This window comes from Mastomys coucha, unplaced genomic scaffold, assembly GCF_008632895.1.
Source record: "Mastomys coucha isolate ucsf_1 unplaced genomic scaffold, UCSF_Mcou_1 pScaffold6, whole genome shotgun sequence".
NCBI classification, from domain to species: domain Eukaryota; kingdom Metazoa; phylum Chordata; class Mammalia; order Rodentia; family Muridae; genus Mastomys; species Mastomys coucha.
In genome coordinates this window covers 14,296,819-14,305,157 of record NW_022196912.1, presented here as the reverse complement: position 1 = coordinate 14,305,157, position 8,339 = coordinate 14,296,819, and positions in this window count along the sequence as shown.

Below are 8,339 nucleotides of genomic sequence, written 5' to 3'. Positions count from 1 at the left end.
GCACTTGGGACACAGAGGTAGGTAGATCTCTGTAAATTCAAAACCAGGCTACATATTCAGCATCAGGCCAGGCAGAGCTGTGAGCCCGGATATAGGTGCTGGGAACCAAATCTAGGCCCTATGTAATAATGGGAAGTGCTCTTAGCTGCTCTCTCTCTCTCTCTCTCTCTCTCTCTCTCTCTCTCTCTCTCTCTCTCTCTCTCCTTCACTTTATTATCGTTTTAGAGAAAAAACATTACAAAACAAAACGGAACACACAAGCTGTGGGAGGAGGAGGACGGAGAAGAGTCTCATGCTTTTTAAATTAGGCAAGCAGCTGTAGAAACGGGTGCAGGGGAAGTTCAGGTCTTTAGAGAAATGACAAGGAAATACAGAATGTCAGGGAAAGCAAGCTGAAGAAAAAGAAACAAAGAAGAAAAGGAATCATGACTGAGTTAGAACTCTGAAAAGTCAGCAGGCTTAACATTTAAAATCTGCAAGCAGGGGCGGTAGTGACGCATGCCTTTAATCCCAGCACTTGGGAGGCAGAGGCAGGCGGATTTCTGAGTTTGAGGCCATCCTGGTCTACAAAGTGAGTTCCAGGACAGCCAGGGCTACACAGAGAAACCCTGTCTTGGAAAAAAAAAAAATCTGCAAGCAGTTGTGTCGGGAGGGGCTTCTGGGACACATAAGTGCATGTCTCTAGTCTTCTCATCTCCTTAGCTTGTCGGCAGGTAAAACAGGCTCCAGAGGGTGGTCTTCTGGTGAGAGACATGGAAGGATCCATAGCATGCGATGCTGTGATCTCTGGGATAGATCAGAATGTCCTGTGTCTACCCAGGGCCAAAGGAGAAACTCAGGGCTTTTTCATTGTTTTATTTTGTTTGAGACAGGGTTTCTATATACCCTGGCTGTCCTGGAGCGTACTATGTAGACCAGGCTGGCCTCAAAGTCAAAGAGATCCTTCTGCCTTTGTCTTCCCAATGCTGGATCTAAGTTGGGCACTACCACACCTAGCATAGATTTAAAAAAAAAAAAAAAAAAAGGAGAATAAAAGTTCTCCCATGGGGCTGGTGAGATGGCTCTGCGGTTAAGAGCACTGACTGCTCTCTTCCAGAGGTTCTGAGTTCAATTCCCAGCAACCACGTGGTGGCTCAAAACCATCTCTAATGAGATCTGATGCCCTCTTCTGGTGTGTCTGAGGAAAGCTACAGTGTACTCATACATTAAATAAATAAATAAATAAATCTTTTTTAAAAAAAAAAAGGTTCTCCCACAATGCACTTCAACAAAGCCCTGATATCTCCAACGTTTCATATGGCATTTAAACTTTAAGGAAGGGAAACCTGATGTTTAGTTTACTTTTCTTTTTTCTTTTCTTTTCTTTTCTTTTTTTTTGGTTTTTCGAGACAGGGTTTCTCTGTCTAGCCCTGGCTGTTCTGGAACTCACTCTGTAGACCAGGCTGGCCTCGAACTCAGAAATCCGCCTGCCTCTGCCTCCCAAGTGCTGGGGCTAGAGGCGTGCACCACCATCGCCCGGCCCTTTTTTTTTTTTTTTTTTTTTGTATATATATGAGTACACCATTGCTCTCTTCAGACACACTTGAAGAGTGCATCAGACCCCATTACAGATGGTTGTGAGCCACCATGTGGTTGCTGGGATTTGAACTCAGGACCTTCGGTTAGGTCCTGGGATTAAAGACGTGCACCACCACTGCCCAGCTGATGTTTACTTTTCTAATGTGGATCAGGTAAACAGGAACCAGGGTCCATGAGAAAGCAGTCCACTCTCAATGATCTCCGAAGCTATTAATTCCCTATCTAGATTCCTAACAACAACTTCTGGTGAAACCGATTAGAATAGTTAGCCCTGTGACACCAACTATATCGTATCAGCTAAGATTATGCCTTAACTACAGGAAACAAAACTCCTGACTACAGTGGTTTGTACCTAGCAGTTATTTTTGCCACACAGTAAGAACATGGGAAAAGCAGCTGCAGGATTTGGTTCAGTGTTCTAATTACGGCAGCGAGGCAGGCTTGTGCGTTTCTCACCCTCTCCTTCATGGTGACAGATGACTCCTGCATTTTCAGGAGCCACATCCTGTTGGAAGCAACAGAGGGAAAGAGGAAGCCAGCTTGAATGCTAGATATATATGTCCCCACATTGCCACCTTATAGCTGGAAACACGCCACACAGCCTGCCATTTGTCTGGGAATCCATGCCAAGGAAAGCTGCTCTTACAGTCGTAAGGACAGATGCTCAGGGACATAGTCAAGATGGTGGCCCAGGGGTAAAACTGCACGGCTCTGGGGCAGTTGGAAAAAGGAGCCTCAGATTCAGATGGTGTTCAAGATCCTTGGCTTGTATTTTCTGAGAATGATGCACCCTAAGTAAAAAGGTTCCCTCCTCCAGGCCCTTTGGTGGCACTGTGCCACCACTGATAGAGGTCATAGCTTTGTCCCTTCACTTTCAATCATGGGGTTTCTGTACACAAGGCTATGTCCCACAAAAGGCTATGTCCCAGTGGAAGTGCCTGACTGCCCTTTCCAAATTACCCTCAAGCTGATGTCGGCAGAACTTCCCTGAGTCCTGCCTGTTACTCTGACTATGGCCTCCATGAGCCCCCTGAATCTCTGAATATGCAACAGGCTAAGTTAAAGGCTTTACATGTAGCTACTTCAAGTAATTCTTATAGCAGCTGTATCAATTACATTTTGTTTTATTTTATTTTGCTTTGCTTTATTTTTCAAGACAGAGTTTCTCTGTGTAGCCTTGGGTGTCCTGGAACTCCCTCTGTAGACCAGGCTGGCCTCAGACTCAGAGATCCGCCTGCCTCTGCCTCCTCAGTGCTAGGACCTCCACAAGGCTGTTATCAGTTACTTTTCTATTGCTGTTACTCTGACTATGGTCAAGGAAACTTACAGAAGGAGGAGTTTATTTTGGGTTTCAAGTTCTAGAGAGCTAGCAGCCACAATAGCAGAGCAGAGGCAGCGGGCTGCAGGCAGTAGGGGCAGCTTCAGGCAGTAGGGCAGCTGCAGGCAGTAGGAGCAGCTGCAGGCAGTAGGGGCAGCTGCAGGCAGTAGGGGCAGCTGCAGGCAGTAGGGGCAGCTGCAGGCAGTAGGGGCAGCTGCAGGCAGTAGGGGCAGCTGCAGGCAGTAGGGGCAGCTGCAGGCAGTAGGGGCAGCTGCAGGCAGTAGGGGCAGCTGCAGGCAGTAGGGGCAGCTGCAGGCAGTAGGGGCAGGAATTGAGAGCACACATCTCAAACCCTAAGCAGGAAACAGAGAGCATGCTTGGAATGACACGAGCCTTTTGAAACCTCCTAGAAACACACCTCCTCCAACAAAGCCATACCTCCCAATCCTTACCAAACCATTCCACCAACTTAAGCACCAACTACTCAACCGTGTGAGCCGTATGGGGGCCAGTCTCATTCAAACCACCACCGCAGCCCTAGCAAGTAGATAGCAGAGGAAAGCAAGGACTTCCCAAAGACCTGTTTCCCTGTCCTCTAGGTAGAGCTGAGAGTCTGGGACAACCAGAAGTGAACAAACACTCCATCAACTTGTACCAAAAAGGGCCTCCTTCTCATTCAAGACAGTCCCGGCCAACCTAGGGAGAAGCTGGAGAGCCAGCAGCTCTGCTTTCGCCCCCCGCCTGTTCCCCAGCAGTCCTTCTGATTGGCTCCATTCACTGTTTGTTTTTAACAAGTATTCATCATTAATTGCCCCTAACTTACAAGCTACAATATAAGGTGTATCAAGGAATGCAATAGTGTGTGTGCATGTGTGCGTGAATGCATGGGTACCTAGAGACATCAGATCTCCCTGGAGCTGGAGTTAAAGGTGGTTGTGAGCTCTCCAACGTGGGTGCTGAGAACCAAGAACCAAACTCAGGTCCTCTGCAAGAACAATACATGTTCCTAATCGCTGAGCTATCTCTCCTGCCACTCAAAGAATTATCATCATAATCATCATCATTTTGGCTTTTTGAGATAGGATTTCACTGTGTAGCCTCCAGCTGTTCTGAAACTCACTCACTTAGTAGATCAGGCTGGCCTCAAACTCAGAGATCTACCTGACTCTGCCTCCCAAGTGCTGGGATTAAAGCTGTGTGCCACTACCACCCAGCGTCTCTCAAAGAACTTTTTAAAACAACTAATAAGCCACTTACACGGCTCTGTCCCCACAGAAACTTATGTAAATATCTCTCAAAGGCTCAAGAATAACTTGCATTTGGATTGGTAGCTTGTCAATTATCAAAAGAATATTTCAGTCTTGACCATAACTATAGAGAATGATTATGAAAAAAAATGAAGAGGGTTTATTTGTTAGAGTGATAGAATTATGGGTAATCCCCCCCCCAATGATTTTTTTATATTATATCGCCATTATATAATGGCATTTATTTGTTTGTTTCCTTGCCCAAGAAAAAGGTTACAGTCAGATATGGTAGTGTATACTTTTAATCCTGGCATTCAAGAGAGTAGAGACAAGCTGTGAGTCTGAGACCAATCTGGACTACACAGAGAGTTCCAGGCGAGCCAGGGTTATACAGTGATGATACTCTGATGCCCTGTCTGGAGAGAGAGATTGAGAGAGAAAGAGAAAGAGAGAGACAGAGACAGAGACAGAGACAGAGACAGACAGACAGAGAGAGAGAAAGAGAGGGAGAGAGAAAGACAGAGACAGAGATAGACAGAGAGAGAGAGAAAGACAGAGAGACAGAGAGAGAGAGAGAGAGAGAGAGAGAAAGAGAGAGAGAGAGTTGTGATTGTTAGAATCAGGTATTCTTGTAGTGCAAGCATCAGGAACCATTTGAGCCAAGAGGAATTTTAGAGCACAAGCAGATAAAAACTCAAGAATGTTACAAGGGACAAAAGGGAAAGATTTAACTCTAGACACTAAGAAGAACTAGAATCTCCTGGAATAACAGCATATGCCTTTAATCTCAATACTCAGGAGACAGAGAGAGAACTTTGTGAGTTCCAGACCAGACTGGTCTACAGTGACTTCTGGCACAGTCAGGATTCCACAGGAACTGGATATCCATGAGAAGCTGGTATTAGATGCCCAGATTTTACATGGGGTAGTACTTTTGTAATTAAGTCTTTGTCTCCCTCTCCATTCTTTTTTCCCTTGATTCCTGCTCTCTCCACGTCTTCCTCAAAGTCTCTCACTGCTTTCTCCGCAAAGCCTCGTTCCTGTTCTACTCTCTGCTGTTTCAGGGATATGCTCTGATTCTCCATGTACAGAAGGCCAGACAGTTGGCCCCACGCTCGCATTCATGTTTGTTCCAAGTAGTTCCAGTTCCTACTGTTAGGAGACAGAACCCATTTAATCTTGCTGCTTCATCTAATCTAACCCAAATATCCAGTCAGGCAGTCACGCGACATCAACAGGACTGCAGGATTCACTCTTGGAGACAGTTTAAAGATAAAGAGTCCTAAACCAGGCGGTGGAGGTGCACGCCTTTAGTCCCAGCACTTGGGAGGCAGAGGCAGGTGGATTTCTGAGTTCGAGGCCAGCCTGGTCTGCAGAATGAGGTCCAGGACAGCCAGGGCTATACAGAGAAACCCTGTCACAAAACAAACAAACAAAAAACAAACAAGCAAAAAAACAAGATAAGGAGTCCTGCTGTCTGGGCAGAGTCCTAAGAGATTTGTACATAATGCTTTAGATTAGATCAGAATCTAGATCTTTCTGCCTAAAAGCCAGTGTTCTGACCTTCCTGTTATTTTGAAAAAAAAAAAGAAAAAAAATCTGATTTCTTCGTTCAAGCATCATAGCTATCAATCTAATTTCTGATTTCCTCGCTCAGACATTATAGCTATCAATGTATTTGTGACACTTCATTCATTAAGCTGGGTAAAGAAGGAGTCATAACGGTCTATAGCTTCTTCTCTCCCCACGCCCACCCCGTCCGGGAATGGGACGTCAAACCCTGAAAACAGTTGGGTAAACACTTTATCACTTGCCTGCATCTCTAGCTCAGTATATCTTAAGTACTTCATAATTTACAATAGGAAAGTACCAGGGCTGGAGCCGTGGCTCAGCAGTTAAGAGTACTGGCTGCTCTTCCCAAAGACTCAGATTCAATTCCCAGCACCCACATCAGGCAGACCATAGATAATCTGACACCTCTGGTCTCCCAAGACACCTGCACTGTCATGTACATATCCGTATACGTTTATGTAATTAAAATTGCTTTTTAAAAATCTTTTTTAAAAATGAAAGTATCACAAAACTTTGAAATTTTAGAAGAAAATTTAAATAATGGTGAAAACCTTTAATTTCTAGCAACCAGGACCCTATCCATTCAGAGTAATTCTCAATAAAGAGCAATTTTTTCCATGACTGTTATGGGTTTTGAACACATATATCTGGCCTACCTGGGACAGAAAAAAAAATTAAATGGGGCTGGGCAGTGGTAGCGCATGCCTTTGATCCGAGCACTTGAGAGGCAGAGGAAGGCGGATTTCTGAGTTTGAGGCCAGCCTGGTCTACAGAGTGAGTTCCAGGACAGCCAGGGCTATACAGAGAAACCCTGTCTTGAAAGAAAAGAAAAGAAAAAAAGAAAAAGAAAAAGAAATTTCAAATGGGGATGGGATGAAGGCACAAACAACTAGCCCTTGAACCTTAATCCTCCTGGATCATGAGAGCAGCAGGAAGAACGCCAAGGTGGGCTGTCAAGGCAGGGATGATTCCCCAGGGCTGTGGGTCTCGCTCAAGGGTAGAGCTGTGTGCAGCAGGACTTTAGTTCAGTCTCCAGCCCGGAAACAAGCAAACACACAAATAAGGACAACAAAATCGGTAAAAGCAGAACTCTCCACACACAACTAGAACGCCATAGGAATGACTCACTGCATCGGGGAACATAGCTCACGTAGCTCACAGAGCAACAGTGCTTGCCCAGCATCCACAGGAAGTCCTGGGTTTTATCTACCCCTAGCGCTACAAAACAAGATGCCACTAAGTGGACTATTATGGCTTGAATTTGAGGTGTCCCTGGAGGGTCAATGTGTTGAAGGTTCGGGGCCAAGGTCACCAAATACCGAGAAGACATGCCTTGTCCGTATCCTTAGTTCCTCACATTCTCCCTCCCCCTCTGTCCTACCCCACTCTCTGTCCTGGGTGCCTTCAGGTGATCCATTCTGTCCCCACTACATGACCACCTGCCTGCTCCCCCACTTTGGTGTTCAGCCCAAGCATGAGCCAAGAAACAACCATGAACATAGGTTTACCAAGAAACCTATGAAACCCTACTCCAAAGGAAATCTCACCTCTCTCAAGGTGATTTCTCTCCCCATAAGGTATTTATCACAGTAACTTAAAACATATACACAGATAATGTAAGAAAGAAAGAAAAGAGTCACCTACCAGAGAAAAATGGAGAGATCCACATATTTCTCAGCCCTAAGAAACCCCAAAGAACTGATGCACGGGCATGTGAATTCAGTATATTCACGCTACTTACAGGGCCTGAAACCTCTCAGTATAGAAATTTAGCTGAAATGGTCCCAGATTAGCCAATTCCAAGCACATGGCAAATACAAATCCTCTTTTTTTTTTTTTTTAATGGTTGTGCTTTAAATCCAAGCTTCACAAATTCCCAGAATGGGCCAGGAAGTCACAGCCCAGACTTTTTCCTCTCAGCTCCTTGTAGGACTGAAGTAGGAGGAGAACAAGTTCAAGGCCAGTCTGTGCTACAGCCAGCCTAGCCGAGCCTCAAAATAAAAGTAACAAAGAAGGAGAAGGGAGGAGGGGAGGGAAAGAAGGAGGAGGAGGAGGGAGAGGAGGAGGAGGACGACAGGGAGACAGCTGGGGATATAGCTCAAAGGTAGAACTTGCCTTCTATGCACAGGGGCCCTAGGCATGGCCCTCAGCTTCAAAAGCAGCTGAAAGGAGGAGTGAAAAAGAACCCCCACCCCCCCGCAGTGTTCCAGGGAGCACAGCCTCACACTCAGAACACACAGGCGGAAACCTCCATGTGACCCTCATCACAAACCAGACAGTAAAACCAGAAATGAGTAAAATTAAAAGTAAAACGTTTGTAACTTAGTGGCTCATAGTGACGCATGCCCCTGTCTTGAAAACCAAGTTTGTAACTTATAGATTAATAAGTACACAAAATATGCTTAATATTGAAAATATGAACAAAAGAACATAAAAATGAACAGTCCAAATTGGAACAAATTCAATGAAAACATGAATTTTATTTTATTTTTTTTATTATGGAAATATATTTTATTTATGTGTAAGTCTTCATATGATTTTTTTGAACATTTTTTGTTAGATATTTTCTTTATTTACATGTAAATTTTTCCATTCCCAGTTTCCCCTCCAAAAAACAAAGAAAC